The sequence below is a fragment of the Elephas maximus genome, chromosome 6 (genome assembly GCF_024166365.1).
Source record: "Elephas maximus indicus isolate mEleMax1 chromosome 6, mEleMax1 primary haplotype, whole genome shotgun sequence".
Classification (NCBI taxonomy): Eukaryota; Metazoa; Chordata; class Mammalia; order Proboscidea; family Elephantidae; genus Elephas; species Elephas maximus.
Genome location: NC_064824.1, coordinates 23923120 through 23938897, shown reverse-complemented (window position 1 = coordinate 23938897; position 15778 = coordinate 23923120).

The following is a 15778-nucleotide window of genomic DNA, read 5'->3' as shown; positions in this document are numbered from 1 at the left end:
AATAAGAACTACAAATTGTAGTAATCTGCTGGAATGATCAGCTGACATTAATTTCCTCCCTATAAATCACAAAACTCTTCTCCAAGAATGGTAACAAGGCTAGAGACTATACCTATCCTCCAAATAATAGTGTAGCTTGGGATATTTGTTGTATATAATTTGAGTAAACGTTTATGTTCACAAATACAAAATGTTTTTTAGCAATAGGCTGATGCCCTTTGTGACCTTAGTTGGCTTCCTCTGCAAGCCCTACTTGATTCGTAGTCCTTTATCTTTCTGCAAATTGTCTGAATGTGTCAGAGTGGGCTCATAGTACTCTACATGCCCAGGGAGAGAAGGCGACAAGGACGATAGCAAGTCAGTCCAATCTTGGAAGCTGCTAAGCTGAGGGTTGAATATATTAAACCTGTAAAAGCTATAGTTTGATGAACACTTTCTCACTTATTTTTTATAAAATTGCTAAATAATGAGATGTGTTAAGTAGATGTCTTATCCTTTTCATATAATTAAACTAAAAAACATTTTGGTGATACCGTGTGCTTTCATTAATGAAAGCTATGCTGAAATTTTGGCATAAATATGTATTTGATATATATTATGTGTGACACGTATTTCCCTCTGGATCACCTTCTAGATCCCTTGACAGATGTGTACAATGTACAGCACCTGAAAATGAGGTATTCCTATGAAGATGGAATCGTTGTTAGAAACACAGCTTCCAGATGACACACAGGAACTTCGATATACACTTACATGGCTTATCTCACTGTACAAAATCCAAAAGAGACAAGTTTTGCACAATTACACACCCAGGTTGCAATACCTCATGCAATACCCTGTAAAAACAGTAATTTGCAGCACACCGTGGTTTCTCCTGTTTCAGTTATTTTTTCAAATAGTTTTTTAAATACGACCTTGCCTGGCAGCAGCACACACTAAAAATGAGTAAAGAAATTCCCAAGAAGCCTGAGTGGTATAAAATGTAGATGGGTGAACATATATCCCACTGCCCTTGAAAGGGTGATTTGACCTAGACAGTTGATTATCTTTTTTCCTTCTAAATAGTCGACTTACCTTTTTTAATCACTAGAAGCATCACAAGGTGTAAAAAGTCTAGGATGACTTCTTTAATTTTCCAGGAGTTACATTTGTTTCTACGAAAAAGATTTTAAAGTTAAAATAACCCAGTTCATTGATGTCAGTTAAGAAGCACATGAGTGATGATATCTTCCGTTTGATTTTCATTTCATTATTTACATAACCTTTAGCATTTAATATGAGAAGACTGGTGCCTGACAGCAGGGAGAGGAAAGAGATCTATTCTGTCTTTAATTCCGTTTTGAAGCCTGTTATTTACTGATCTCTTTGATATTGTTCTTTCTTATGTAAAGAATATTCTACTACTTATCAAATCAATAGGATTATCCCTCTTATTGTGGCTTGCTTTCTTGCTTGCTTTGCAGTTTGTGCTGAACAAGTGGTGCAATTTTGAGGTATTAAATTAGTTTTGAAGAGTGACTTCAATATAAAGTGGGAAAGTTAAATGAAAGAATCTTAATAAAACCTATGGAAAGAGAACACTTGGTCAAATAAGGCTGGTTAATATATTTGAAACCAGTACAGCATTATTTGAGAATTTTTCATAATCAATGATGCCCTGTTCTATATGAAGGGTATGACAAGCAGCCAGTGATGTAAAAAAGGGTCTTATTATCAAGGACTCCCAATCCACTGGTCAGATCAAGGCAGTGGAGATTTCAGGCAATGGAAAATTGTTATGGTTCCCAGAAACCAGGCAACCCAAGGTGACACCCTATTCAGAATTTCAGCTGAATTTGGAATAATATTCAAATCCCTGGGGTAAGGGACTGGCATACACTAAGGAGACAAACATTCAATTCCAAGAGAGCATAGATTCATCTTGCAAAAAAAGTAGAAGTGATATATTGGGAAACTGAGGCAAAGTTTTCCTGACTGGTACCTCGAAGAAGGGGTGAGGGTAGGTTTTGTTGATTACTTCAAATAGCTTGACTAAATCTAAAGATGAGATGCCTGGGAAACTCTCCTCTTATTGGGCTCCTCTACTTGGGACACATTAATTATCTTAGATTAAATTTGCTTGCCTTTTCAAATGAGAGCTGTACTACTTTTAATTGTGTAACTGTTGACAAATGACTTAACTTCTCTGCTCATCTCTTTTTACATCTGCAAACTGGGAATAATAATAGTATCGATTTCATAAGGTTATTGTGATCCATAAATGGGTTAATATATGTAAAACATTTAAAACAGTATCTGAAACACAGTAAATTCTTTGTATTTGCTGTTATAAAAAAAGTTATATTACATTATAATTCTATGTGGAGCAGACTCCTACTAGGGGAAGTAGATGGGAAGGTTAGAACTTTTTATTAGCATAATTTGGACAATGAAAAGTAAAATGAAGTAAGGGATGAATTACTTTTTCTGTGTAAAACAATAAAGGAGTGGTTTTCTTTTGTGTTTTGTTGTCGTTGCTGTTTGATGCATTGTTTTGTTTTGTTTGTTTTTTCCTGAACTCAAAAGTTGCTAGATTCATTTGCCCAAATTAAATTGTCACTTAATTTTCTTCATCCTCTCTCAACGCTCAAGTTTCTTCTAACCTATTTGCTCCCATACTTTATAATTCCCTTTAGAGCACCAAGGTCTTCCATAATCTGGAGTGATTTCAAATATTTGACTACGGTTTATTTTACTGTCCTCACTTCCTTAGCTCCAATGACTTTCATCTCAACTCTAGTTCAACATCCTCTCCTGCAGCCTCATCTTTGGCTTTTGAAAATTGTGAACTCCTCCAAAACTAAAATCTTTCATTAAAATATCTCAGTCTATGACTTCAACCTCATATATTCCCAATCTTCCTCTGCTCTTCCCAATCCATTTTTTCTTTAACTTCATTGAAACCTGTCTTTGTTCCATTCTGCCAGGCCATTTCTGATTCCTTTTCCGTTCCTACCAAGCAGTTGCCTCTACCTTACTCCCTGTAATACCTTCACTTCTTTTGTCCCCCAATCCTTGTATCACATCTACCTGGAAAACTCCAACATGAGACAGTCCTCACATTGTACCTTCTTTCCTTCGTCACAGGATTGTCTGAGCAGGGCTGAGGATGTTTTGACCCTTCAGCTTAATGCCCTTACAGATTCCTACTGCTCATACCCAGCTGAGCACTCAATACTGTCTTGTAATTTTCCATTGTGACTATTCAAATACTCTGTCATTTTGTCAAGTTCCTAACCCATAATTTACATCTACTCATGCCTCATCCCATTCCAACACATAAAGCATGTGAGATAACTCTGAACAGAGGATCTCACTTAATTCATGCAGCAAAATTACACACACACATTAAAACTGAGGGTGGTGGCAGTTAAGTGGTAGAATTCTCTTCTAAGCAGAGGTCCGGGTTCAGTTTCTGGCCAATCCACCTCAAGCACAGTAACCACCCTTCTGTCAGTTGGAGGCTTGTGTGTTGCTATGATGCCGAACAAGCTTCCTGAGTAAGACTAAGACAGAAGCCATTGTGATCAACTTCTGAAAACTCAGTTAGTGAAAACTCTATGGAGCACAACGATCTGGTCCCATTGTGTATGGAATCACCATAAATCAGAGGCTGACTCAATTGCAGTTAACAACAACATAATTTCAAATTATATTTGTGCATATAACTTACACAAATGTTTATAATATATATAATACCTATACAGTCTGTGCAAATAGAGAATACAGTGCTGTTTTTAGGTGCCATTGAGTTGCTTCTGACTCATATGTAGAACACAAGGAAACACTGCCTGGTCCTGCACCATCCTCACAATAATTGCTATGTATCAGGCCGTTGTTGCAGCCACTGTGTCAGTTCATCCCGAGCGTTTTCCTCTATTTCACTCACACTTTAGTTTACCAAGCATGATGTCCTTCTCCAGGGAATGTTCCCTTTTGATAATACATCCAAAATGTGTGAGATGAAGTCTCACCATCTTTGTTTCTAAGGAACATTCTGGCTGTACTTCTTTGAAAACAGTTTTGTTGGTTGTTCATGGTGTAGTCAATATTCTTCGCCAACACCATAATTTAAAGGCATTAGCTTTTCCTTGGTTTTCCTTACTCGTTGTCCAGCTTTCACACCCATATGAGATGATTGAAAATACCATGGCTTGGATCAGTCTCACCTTAGTCCTGAAAGTGACGTCTTTGCTTTTCAACACTTTAAAGAGGTTTTTTTCCAGCAAATTTGCCCAATGCAATGTGTCGTTTGATTTCTTGACTGCTGCTTCCATGGTTGTTGATTGTGAGTCCAAGTAAAATAAAATCTTTTTTTTATTTTTATTTTTTTTATTTTGAGGTGTAAGCCATACTGAAGGTTGCAGTCACTGATTTTTATCAGTAAGTGCTTCAAGTCTTCTTCAATTTCAGAAAAAAAGGTTGTGTCATCTGCGCATGGAAAGTTTTTAATGAATCTTCCTCTGATCCTGATGCAGCATTCTTCTTCATATAGTTCAGATTCTCAGGTTATTTGCCAAGCATACATATTGAATAAGTATGGTGAAGAATACAACCCTGATGCATACCTTTCCTGATTCTAAACCACGCAGTGTCCCCTCCTTCTGTTCAAACGACTGCCTCTTCGTCTATGTACAGTTTCTGGGTGAGCATAATTAAGTGTTCTGGAATTTCCATTCTGTGCAATATTATCCATAATTTGTCATAATCCACACAGTCTAATGCCTTTGCATAGTAAATAAAACGCAAGTAAACATGTTTCTGGTATTCTCTGCCTTCTGAATTATCTTTGGCAAAATTTTACTTGCCTCATTCTGTTGGATCATCTTTCTCTGGAATGGCCATAAATACGGATCTCTTCCAGTTGGTTAGCTAAATTTTTTGGCATAGACAAATAAGTGCTTCCAGCATTGCACCCTCTTGTTGAAACACCTCATTTGTCATTCTGTTAATTCCTGGAGCCTTGTTTTTTACCAAAGCCTTCAGTACAGCTTGTACTTTTTCCCTCACTACCATCAGTTCTTGATCATATGCAGTCTCCTGAAATGTTTGAACATCTACCAATTCTTTTTGGTACAGGGACTCTGTATTCCTTCCATCTTATTTTCATGCTTCCTGTAAGATTCAACATGGCTTGAGTCAGGCCCAACCTATTCCTCAAAGTGACATTTTTGCTTTTTAATACTTTAAAGGGGTTTTTTTTTTTTTTTTCAGCAGATTTACCCAGTGCAGTAGTACAGTGTTTGACTTCCTTATAGCTGCTGCTTCCATGGACATTGACCATGGATCCAAGTCAAAGGAAATCCTTGACAACTTCAATATTTTCTCCGCTTATCATGATGCTGCTTATTGGTCCAGTTGTGAGGATTTTTATTTTCCTTTTGTTGAGGTGTAATCCATACTGAAGGCTGTAGTCTTTGATCTTTATCGATCAGGGCTTCAAGTCCTCTTTACTTTCGGCAAGCAAGGTTGTGACATCTGCATAATGCAGGTTGCTAATGAGTCTTCCTCCAATCCTGAGGTCCCATTCTTCTTCATATAGTCCAGCTTCTTGGATTATTTGCTCAGCATACAGATTGAATAGGTATGGTGAAAGAATACAACCCCGATGCACATTTTTCTTGATTTTAAACTACGCAGTATCCCCTTGCTCTGTCCCAAAGAGTACCTCTTGCTATATGTACAGGTTCCACATGAGCACAATTAAGTGTTCTGGAATTCCCATTCTTCACAATGTTATTCATAATTTGTTATGATCCACACAGTCAAATGCCTTTGCATAATAAAATACAGGTAAACATTTTTCTGGTATTCTCTGCTTTCAGCCAAGAACCGTCTGACATCAACAATGATATCCCTGATTCTATGTCCTCATCTGAATCCGGCTTGAATTTCTGGCAGTTCCCTGTCAATGTACTGCTGCAACTACTTTTGAATGATCTTCAGCAAAGTTTTATTTGCTTGTGATATTAATGACATTGTTCAGTAATTTCCACATTTTGTTGGATCACCTTTCTTTTGAATGGGCCAAAATATGGACCTCTCCCAGTTGGTTAGCTAGGTAGCTGTCTTCCAAATTTCTTGGCGTAGACAAGTGAACACTTCCAGTATTGCATCCGTTTGTTGAAACATCTTAATTGGTATTCCGTTAGTTCCTGAAGCCTTGTTTTTCACTAATGACTTTGGTGCAGCTTTGATTTCTTTCTTCAATATCATCGTTTCTTGATCATATGCTACCTCCTGAAATGGCTGAAAGTCAACCAATTCTTTTTGGTACAGAGTCTGTATATTCCTTCTATCTGCTTTTGATGTTTCCTGTATCATTCAATATTTTGCCCATAGAATCCTCCAATATTTCACCTCTAGGCTTGAATTTTTTCCTCAGTTTTTAAGCTTTTTGAGAAATGCCGAGTGTATTCTTCCTTTTTGGTTTTTTAACTTCAGGTCTTTGCATATTTCATTATAATACTTTACTTTGTCTTCTCAAGCTGCGCTTTGAAATCTTCTGTTCCACTCTTTTACTTCATCATTTCTTCCACTTGCTTTAGTTACACTACATTCAAGACCAAACTTTAGAGTTTCCTCTGATACCCATTTTGATCTTTTCTTTCTTTCCTGTCTTCTTAACGACATTTTGATTTCTTCATGTGTGATGTCCTTGATGTCTTCGCACAACTCATCTGGCCTTCAGTCATTGACTATTTTTGAGATGGTCTCCAAATTCAGGTGGAATATAGTCAAGGTTGTATTTTGGCTCTCATAGACTTGTTTTAATTTTCTTCAGCTTCAATATGGACTTGCAACTGATGGCCTGTTCTGCCCTCAGCCCCTGACTTTGTTCTGACTGATGATATTGAGCTTTTACAACATCTTTTCCATAGAAGTAGTCAATTTGATTTCTGTGTATTCCATCTGGTGAGGTCCACGTGCATAGTCGCCATTTATGTTGTTGAAAAAAGGTATTTGCAATGAATAAAGTTTGTCTGGCAAAATTCTGTCATGCCATTTCCCTTATTGTTTCTATAGCCAAAGGCATATTTTCCAACCACCAATCTTTCTTCTTTGTTTCCAACTTTTGCATTTCAATCACCAGTAATTATCAATGCATCTTGATTTCATGTTTGATCTATTTCAAACTGTAGAAGTTGTTAAAAATCTTCAGTTTCTTGTAGATTTTATGATTGTCTGACTCAAAATGGGCAATATCAGTCCATTTCACTTCATTAATGCTTAGAATATTGATCTTTATATGTTCCATTTTGTTTTCGACAACTTACAATTTTCTTAGATTCATACTTCATACATTTCAAGTTCTGATTATTAATGGATGTTTGCAGCTGTTTCTTCTCATTTCTAGCACTGCCATATCAGTAAATGAAGGTCCTGAAAGCTTCAGTCCATCTATGTCTTTGAGGTTAACTCTGTTTTGAGCAGGCACTCTTTCCTAGTCAAATTTTGAGTGCCTTTCAAGTGGCAGGGTTAATCTTCCAACACTATATCAGACAATGTTCAGCGGTTATTCATAAGGTTTTCATTTGCTAATTTCTTCAGAAGTAGACCACCAGATCCTTCTTCCTCGTCTTAGTCTGGAAGCTCCACTGATATCTGTCCACCAAGGATAAATCTGCTGGTATTTGAAATACTGGTGGCACAGCTTCCTGTATCACAGCAATCTCAGCTTGACAAACTGACAGACAAGTGATGATGATTCTAACAACACTAAAAACAACAGATATTTCTACGTCATTTATTGTGTGCATATCATTGTATGGAAACCCTGGTGGCATAGTGGTTAAGAGCCACAGCTGCTAGTCATAAAGCTCAGCAGTTCAAATCCCCCAGGTGCTCCTTGGAAACTCTTAGAGGCATTTCTACTCTGTCCTGCAGGGTTGCTATGAGTTAGAATCGACTTGATGGCAATTTTTTTTTTATCATTGTATATAATTTATATACATTGTATATAAATTAAATTTTATTGTATATAACGTATTTTTAAAACGACATAAAATTTAATTTATATTCAATGTGTATAAACAATGACTAGCTCGTGATAAATGGCATACAAATATTTGTTGTTTTTAGTATCATTAGAATTGTCATCAAGTGGGATGTCGCTTAACATTTGAACCCTTCACCTCCGTCAAGAACCACCTTTCTTGCCTTTCCCCCAGAGTCACAAATGAAAATGTATCACAGACACCTGACCAAGATGATGTCCCCTGTTTGAATTCTGGATCCACATCTATCTGCTGAAGTAAGCTAATTGTTCATTTTCACAATGTTCACAATCTTCTCTTTCAAAGTTTTCCTGCCTATAAGCGTTTGGGCTGGTGGTGTAGTGGTTAAGAGCTACAGCTGCTAACCAAAAGGTTGGCAGTTCGAATGTACCAGCTGCTCCTCGGAAGCCCTATGGGGCTGTTCTACTGTGTCCTATAGCATTGCTATGAGTCCGTATTGACTCGACGGTAAAGGGTTATAAGCATTTAAACATATTCCAATCCCTGCCTTCAAACATAAATGTTTGAACCTATGATATCTTTTTTGGCCTTTTGTAGCCAAGCTTCATTTTATATACATATGTATACATATACGTATATGTATACTTATACGTATATGTGTATATATATATATGTGTGTGTGTATTATGTATCCAAATACATGTATATATCATAGGAAACAAGTTGTAGTGAAGCCTTTTTGACATTTTTGTTGCTACTTTCTGTTTTCCCATAAATTTCTCAACCCACTGCAATCTGGCCCTACTCCGCTACTTCATGAAACTCTTGGGGCAGAGACCAACCCTGGTTACTTTCTTAAAAAATTCTATAGATACCTTTCATTTTTATAGTTTTTGATAATTTCATCTTTCTGAAAACTCCTTTCTTTGCGGTTATCACAATCTCCTAGTCTCCCCCCACCCCCCCACCAACTCTCCAGCAGCACATTGATTATGTGATTTGTTAGTTCTTTTCATTTCATTTGTGCCAAATGTTGATTTTCTCCAGAATTCTCTTCTCCACATGGGCAATGACTATCTCTATAATTTTTTGCCAGATATTTCTTTCCCTGAGCTAGTTCTAGCTTGATAGACCCAATCCCAGCCTCATACTGCATATCTCTCAAAGTCAAAATATGAAACCTGAACTTGTCATGTCCTCCCATCCCAAAATGGATCAATCCCTGTAAATGCTTTAAAAATTTAAAAATTAGTAGCACCACTAATCCATAAAAAGGTAAGACAAAAACTTGCTGGCCCACACTGGCCCTTCTTTTTTTCCCTGAGCCCCATCTAATCAGGCCATCCAGTGATATTTAAAAGTTACACCTTCAAAGTATCTTTCAACTCATTTTTTCCCCCTCCACCCCTGTTGCCAATACCAAAGTATACCCTTTCCAAGAACCCTGTCTTTATTTTGTCAAACCATTCTCCTTACCAACTCCATTCTCCTCACAGCTCCTCACCAACTATGACTTTTCTGAAATACAAACATGATAATAGCATAAGGTGATATCACTTCTCTGTGTTCAGCACCAGTACATATTAGCATACAAGCAATTTATTTGAAGTCCATTTCATTGCATTAATTTATTTTTCACCTTCTCTCTAAATCCTCAAACTTAGTGAGATGAAAGTGCAAAGCACACAAAATAATTGGATTGTCAGAAAATCATCACCACTCACCAACATTGCAACATTTTTGAGGTTTAATGGGCCTATCATAGTGTGCATTCCCAAATGCTAAAGCTAATAACCTCTTTTATTAAACACATATCTGATCTTCGTACTAGTAGACCTAATGTTGAATTTTAGATGGTAGACTTGATAACGAGTTCCTAATGAGGAAAAGAGAGAATTTATTTATCTAACTTACCAATTTCCATATTATCTTCAATAGTGTTGCATGAAAAATATCATTTGGATTTGTAGAACTGATACACCAAAAAATGACAAAATGATAATACTTTATCCAAGTTAGTTAAAAATGGAAAGATCTGATTATACTTAATTTAACATATACCAACGTAAATGAGACTTCTTTTTATTAGGGGTAGTATTTTTATTCTTTATTTGGAATTGTAGCTACCCAGTATGTACTGTTGAATAACTGGAAGTTGAATGAATGCCTGGTTACCAAAGCTATTCTCTAAGCTGTCCTAAAAAAGTTATTTTTTAAAGATGGCTGTTTAAATCTGCAGGATTTCTTGCCTACTCCTTCCACACTTTTATTTGTGATCATTCTTTGCAGTGAATCCATGCTTGCAATTTAATATTTTTTTGTTGATACTGCATTAAAAAGTTTCCGTGAGTTAAACTGCAACATTTCAATATTATGTTCTAATAAATGCTGTAACACAAACGTCAGTGTTTATGGGACATAAATTAGAAGACAATGTTTTGTTTAGCATTATTTTAGTTTATTTGCTGTTGTCCTTTCCCAAGATAAAATGTATTGCCTGAGAATTTGGTTTCCAGGCTGCCAAACACCATTTCTGAACAGCTTTATATTATTTTAAATGAATTCAGGTTTCGTTAGCTCAGTCATAAAGATCAATTCACGTTAATGGCACCTTAGTTAAAGCCATGGACCGCTAACCAAAAGGTCAGCAGTTAGAAACCACCAGCAGCTCTGTGGGAGAAGGATGTGGCAGTCTGCTTCCGTACAGATTTACAGCCTTGGAAACCCTATGGGGTCTCTATGAGTTGGAATTGACTTGATGGCAGTGGGCTTGGTTACCTTACATTAAGCTGAGTAGTGTAAATAAGATCTTGAGATAGCTAAATTTTTATAGCCCTGCTTTGGCAACTCAGTACTGTATGTAGGTAGCCCAAATTGATATTTTGTTATATATTGAATTATGTCCCCCCAAAATGTGTGTCAACTTGGCTAGGCCATTATTCCAGTATTGTGTGATTGTCCACCTTTTTGTCATCTGATGTGATTTCCCTATGCGTTGTAAATCCTACCTCTATGATGTGAATAAGGCAGGATTAGAGGCAGTTATGCTAATGAGGCATGAGTCAATCTACAAGATAAGGTGGTGTCCTAAATCAATTTCTTTTGAGATATAAAAGAAAGGAGGGAGCAGAGAGACAGAGGGACCTCATATCACCAAGAAACAAGAACCAGGAGGTCCCTGCACTGAAAAGCTCCTAGACCAGAGGAAGATTGATGACAAGGATCTTCAGCTAGAGCTGAGAGAGAGAGAGAAAGGCTTCCCCTGGAGCTAGCACCCTGAATTTGGACTTCTAGCCTCCTAGATTGTAAGAATAAATTTCTCTTCGTTAAAGCCATCCACTTGTGGTATTTCTGTTATAACAGCACTAGATAACTAAGACATATTTTAATTATTTTTATTTATGTAATTGCTTAGAACTTATAAACAGTAGAAGGGTCACTTTGTGACTGTCATGGGACCTAGGCACTTTTGCCTATATGGGGCCCTGCCTTTATAAAAAATATTGAAAATTACATTTTACCATTTTGTTGGTACAAAGATGAATACTATCCGGGCTCAATTTACTATTATATATTTATTACCGTCATACTATTATTTTTTCCTTCTGATTTCAAAAAAAATTAAAACAGTTTTGTGGGCCCCTAAAAATATCCTGGGCCCTAGGCACTGTGCCTGGTGTGCCTAATGGATAAGTTAGCTAAAATCAGGAACCTTTTGTTTTGAATTTTCTTTCCACTCTTCATCCATCTGCCGAGTGGGTTGGGGGAGCATTGAATTTTGAATGATAAATAGGAACAATTTATGCTGGTTTATTGCTTACTTACTCCTTCAAAATGATAGCTGTTTAAAGATTTTGAGGCTATTAAGTTGTCGAGGGCAGACAGAAATAAACATAATGATTCTGTGTATGCCAGTAATAGGCAAACAGTACAGCAAAACACATTCTTCAATTAAAACTTGGATTAAAAACTAATGAGAATTTCCTTTGTGAGGGGTGGAGTTACGGTTCAGTCAGAATGTTCTGATCCATTTCCTATAATAAAGGGCTGAAATAAATACCCTATTATACAACCAAGTGCCATTGATTGATTTGGTATTGGGATAATGCTATGGAGACTCCCGAAGCATATTGGAACCTTGATTGAAAAACATCAAAGAAATTAACAGTACTAGACTTGTTGTCCCAAAGTATGACGTTTAAGAGCCTGATAGTCTTTTTTATCCTATTTTATTCTGCAGATGGTGGCAATCTTGGGATAACAATGAAAATTATAAAATGTATTGATCTTTTTCTACTTCAGATGCTTCCTGCCAGACAGTTTACAACTGACTAGGAAAATGATTATCAGTTCACCGCTTTTTCATTAGTATAACATATTGATTTGAGAAAGTATAAAATAAAGTTTGATAACAATTTTCCAAGCGGATATCAAGGCATCTCTGTATGCACATGTTTATGGAAATGTTAAGAAATCATTAAAAATGTCTGTACCTCTTTTAGAAAAGAGATTATTTTTCAGGAAAATTTGCATTGATATAATTGCGAATCTACTACTGAATTCCACAGTGAGATTCAACAACTGAATGATTCATTCAGCCGTTCATTTGCAACAGCTTTGAGATGAAAATTAGATGAATTTTAACAGTAAATTGTGAAGCCTAAAGTGTTTATAGCTGTCCTACAGCTATGTATCATCCCATTTCGACTGATTTCATTTGTAATACTCACTGAACCTGAGCAACATAAAAAGTTCAGTTCTTTCAGAAGACATTGCCGTTTATAATTGGTTTATCTCATTGTCCCTCTGCTGCGAGAATGCGTATGTACTTTGCATTAAAGTATTCCTGTCATTCTACCAACTAGAATTTTATGCTTGAAAGGGGAGGCAATGTGGAAAGGGGATGGGCATTGAGGTGAGACTACACAGGGCTTGAATACTAGCTCTGCCAGGACTCAAGTGAAGAAGGCGGCCTGTCTTCAGCTTCCGTGCTCTCAACCGTTTACATCTTGAAACTTGAGTTGATATTCCTGAAAAAGGAGTTGTTGTTAGGTGCCTTGAGTCACTTTGGACTCATAGTCTACAAGAGAATGAAACAGGGCCAGGTCCCACGTCATCCTTATAATTATTGCTATGTTTGAGGCCATTGTTGGAGCCACTGTGTCAACCCATCTCTCTGAGGGTCTTCCTCTTTTTTGATGACCCTAGTAGGAAGAATTTCTGGGTCCATTTTGGGTTGTTGTCTCTGGATTCTGTTAATGTGTGTCAAGGTTTCCTCATTTGATTCAAAATGTCACAGGGCACGCAGTAAGTGTTTATCACACACGTGCACACCCAACAGTAGAGGGAAAAGCGTATCCATTTTAGGCAAGAGGACTAGTTGTTGTTGCGTCAACTCTGACTCATGGGAGCCCATGTGTGTCGGAGTAGAATATGCTTCCTAGTGTTTTCAGTGGCTGGTTTTTCAGAAGTAGGTCACCAGGCCTTTCTTCCAAGATGCCTCTGGATGCACTCAAATTTCCAAACTTCGGTTGGCAGTCAAATGTGTCAAATGGCTTGCACTATCCAGAGACTTCCAGGAATATACTAGTCAAGTTTTAAAAAACAATAAATAGCTGATGTAACAATCCCAAAATCACAGTAGCATAGCACAATAGATGTTTATTACTTACTTACCAAAAAAAAAAAAAACTATAGGGCAGATAATTTCTCCTGATTTCCCCTGAATGTTATGGATAACAGTATTTTATCTTTTACCTCTTTTAACTAGAGGCATTAAAAGCTCTATTCTTCCTATTTTCAAATCAGAACATGACAAATCAGGAATTACGTGTGTACAAATCTTCAGCCCCACTCTTCCAAATGGTTTTAGAAATAAATCTTTCTGCCTATTGGCCCAGGATCTAGTGTCTATCAGAGATGAATTATAGGCACCCCTGAGTCTGGCAGCATACCAAGGTAGGGACCAGGGACTGCTAGAAACGGGAGTTGTCAACGCCAGAAGGAATGCACGCTGCATCACTGGTGTTGTGCTAATAAAACTTACTTTTAGTTAATTTTATTGTTCCTCTTACATTCTCTACAGACAATAAACCAGTTGCCTTTGTGTTGATTAGGATTCATGGTGGCTCCATATGAGTCAGAGAAAACTCCACAGGGCTTTCAGTGGTTGGCTTTTTGGAAGTAGATGGCCAGACCTTTCTTCCAAGGCTCCTATGAGTGGACTGGAACCTCCTACCTTTCGGTTAGCAACCAAGTGTGTTAACCATTTGCACCATGTAGGTACTCCCCTGGTAGCATAGTGGTTGAGTGCTATGGCTGTTAATCAAAAGGTCAGCAGTTCGAATCTACAAGGCGCTCCTTGAAAACTCTACGGGGCAGTTCTACTCTGTCTATAGGGTCACTATGAGTTGGAATGAACTTTACAGCAATGGGTTTTTTTTTTTTTGCTTTAGGTACTCCCCTATAAACAATATGCCTCCTTATTTTCTGTACCCAGGGTGGTCAACTCTCATAGCCTGCCCTTAGTATGTTACCACAGACGTTTTATGTTAAATATCCCCTATTCCTCTAATAGAAGCCTCGTTTGAGGGTCTGGGTTTTAGATTTAGGTCTGCAAAGGGGCTCGAAGCTTTGCTCTGAATCTAGCTTACTGGGCTAGGGGCCAACTGCCCTAAGTAGTACTTGCCATTTTACATTCCAATTAAATTACATTCCTAGTATTTTTAAAACTAAACAAACCTGTAGGTTAAATTTGCCTTTCTTTCCTGGACCTCTGCATTTACCCACACTCATAATACTAGCTAGAGTTCTGCTCTGACTGGCCGGATTACTTGGGACCTTGATATTTTGTCCTGTTTAACTTGGTATTTGCTCAATTCCAGGATATCCTGAACTGCTGTGTTTTGTCCACAACATTAGCGGTGTCTCCCCTACCACCAACACCCTCCGCCGAACTGAACCACACCTAAACGGGTCTTACTTTTAAGCATGAGTCTTGCATACTCTGGTTTTCTTCCCTGGGCTTGGACCTTCTGTCACTGAGTCAGTTTCCTCATAGATTGTTTCCAGCCAACTTCATGTCTAGCCCTCCCAGGTGTGGAATTGTTGTCGTTAGTTGCCTTAGCGTCAGTTCTGATTTATGGCAACCCGATATGTGCAGACTAGAATTCCTCCACAGGGTTTTCAAGGATATGACCTTTCAGGAGTAGATTACCAGGCCTGTCTTCTGAGGTGCCTCTGGCTAAGTCTGAACCACCAATTTTTCAGCTAGTAGTAGTGTTTGACCTTTTGCATCACCCAGGAATTTGAGTGATGAATGGAATACAGTTATTTCTAATGGTTGTTGATATCTGTTGTGGAGTCAGCCCTGACTAACGATGACCCCATGCACAGCTAAATGAAATGCTTCCTGGTCCTGCACCACCTTCCTCATCGGTTGTGATTGGACCATTGTGATAAATAGAGTTTTCATTGGCTGATTTTTGGAAGTAGATTGGCGCGCCTTTCCTCCTAGTCCATCTTAGTCTGGGAGCTCCACTATGAGTCTGCTCAGCATAATAGCAACATGCAATCCATTACTGACACACAAGTGCTGCCTTCACGTAAGATTGGTTCAGAAAGACAAGTATTCTCTTTCTGCCAAATTTAAAGCTATCAAGAAAACTAATTCTGTAAAAGACTGGATTTGGAAACTAAATCTTTTGAGTTTTTAAAAGCATTTTTCTTAGATTTTTATATGTCTAAGAAACAAACTAGAATACTGAAGATGTTTAAGATTT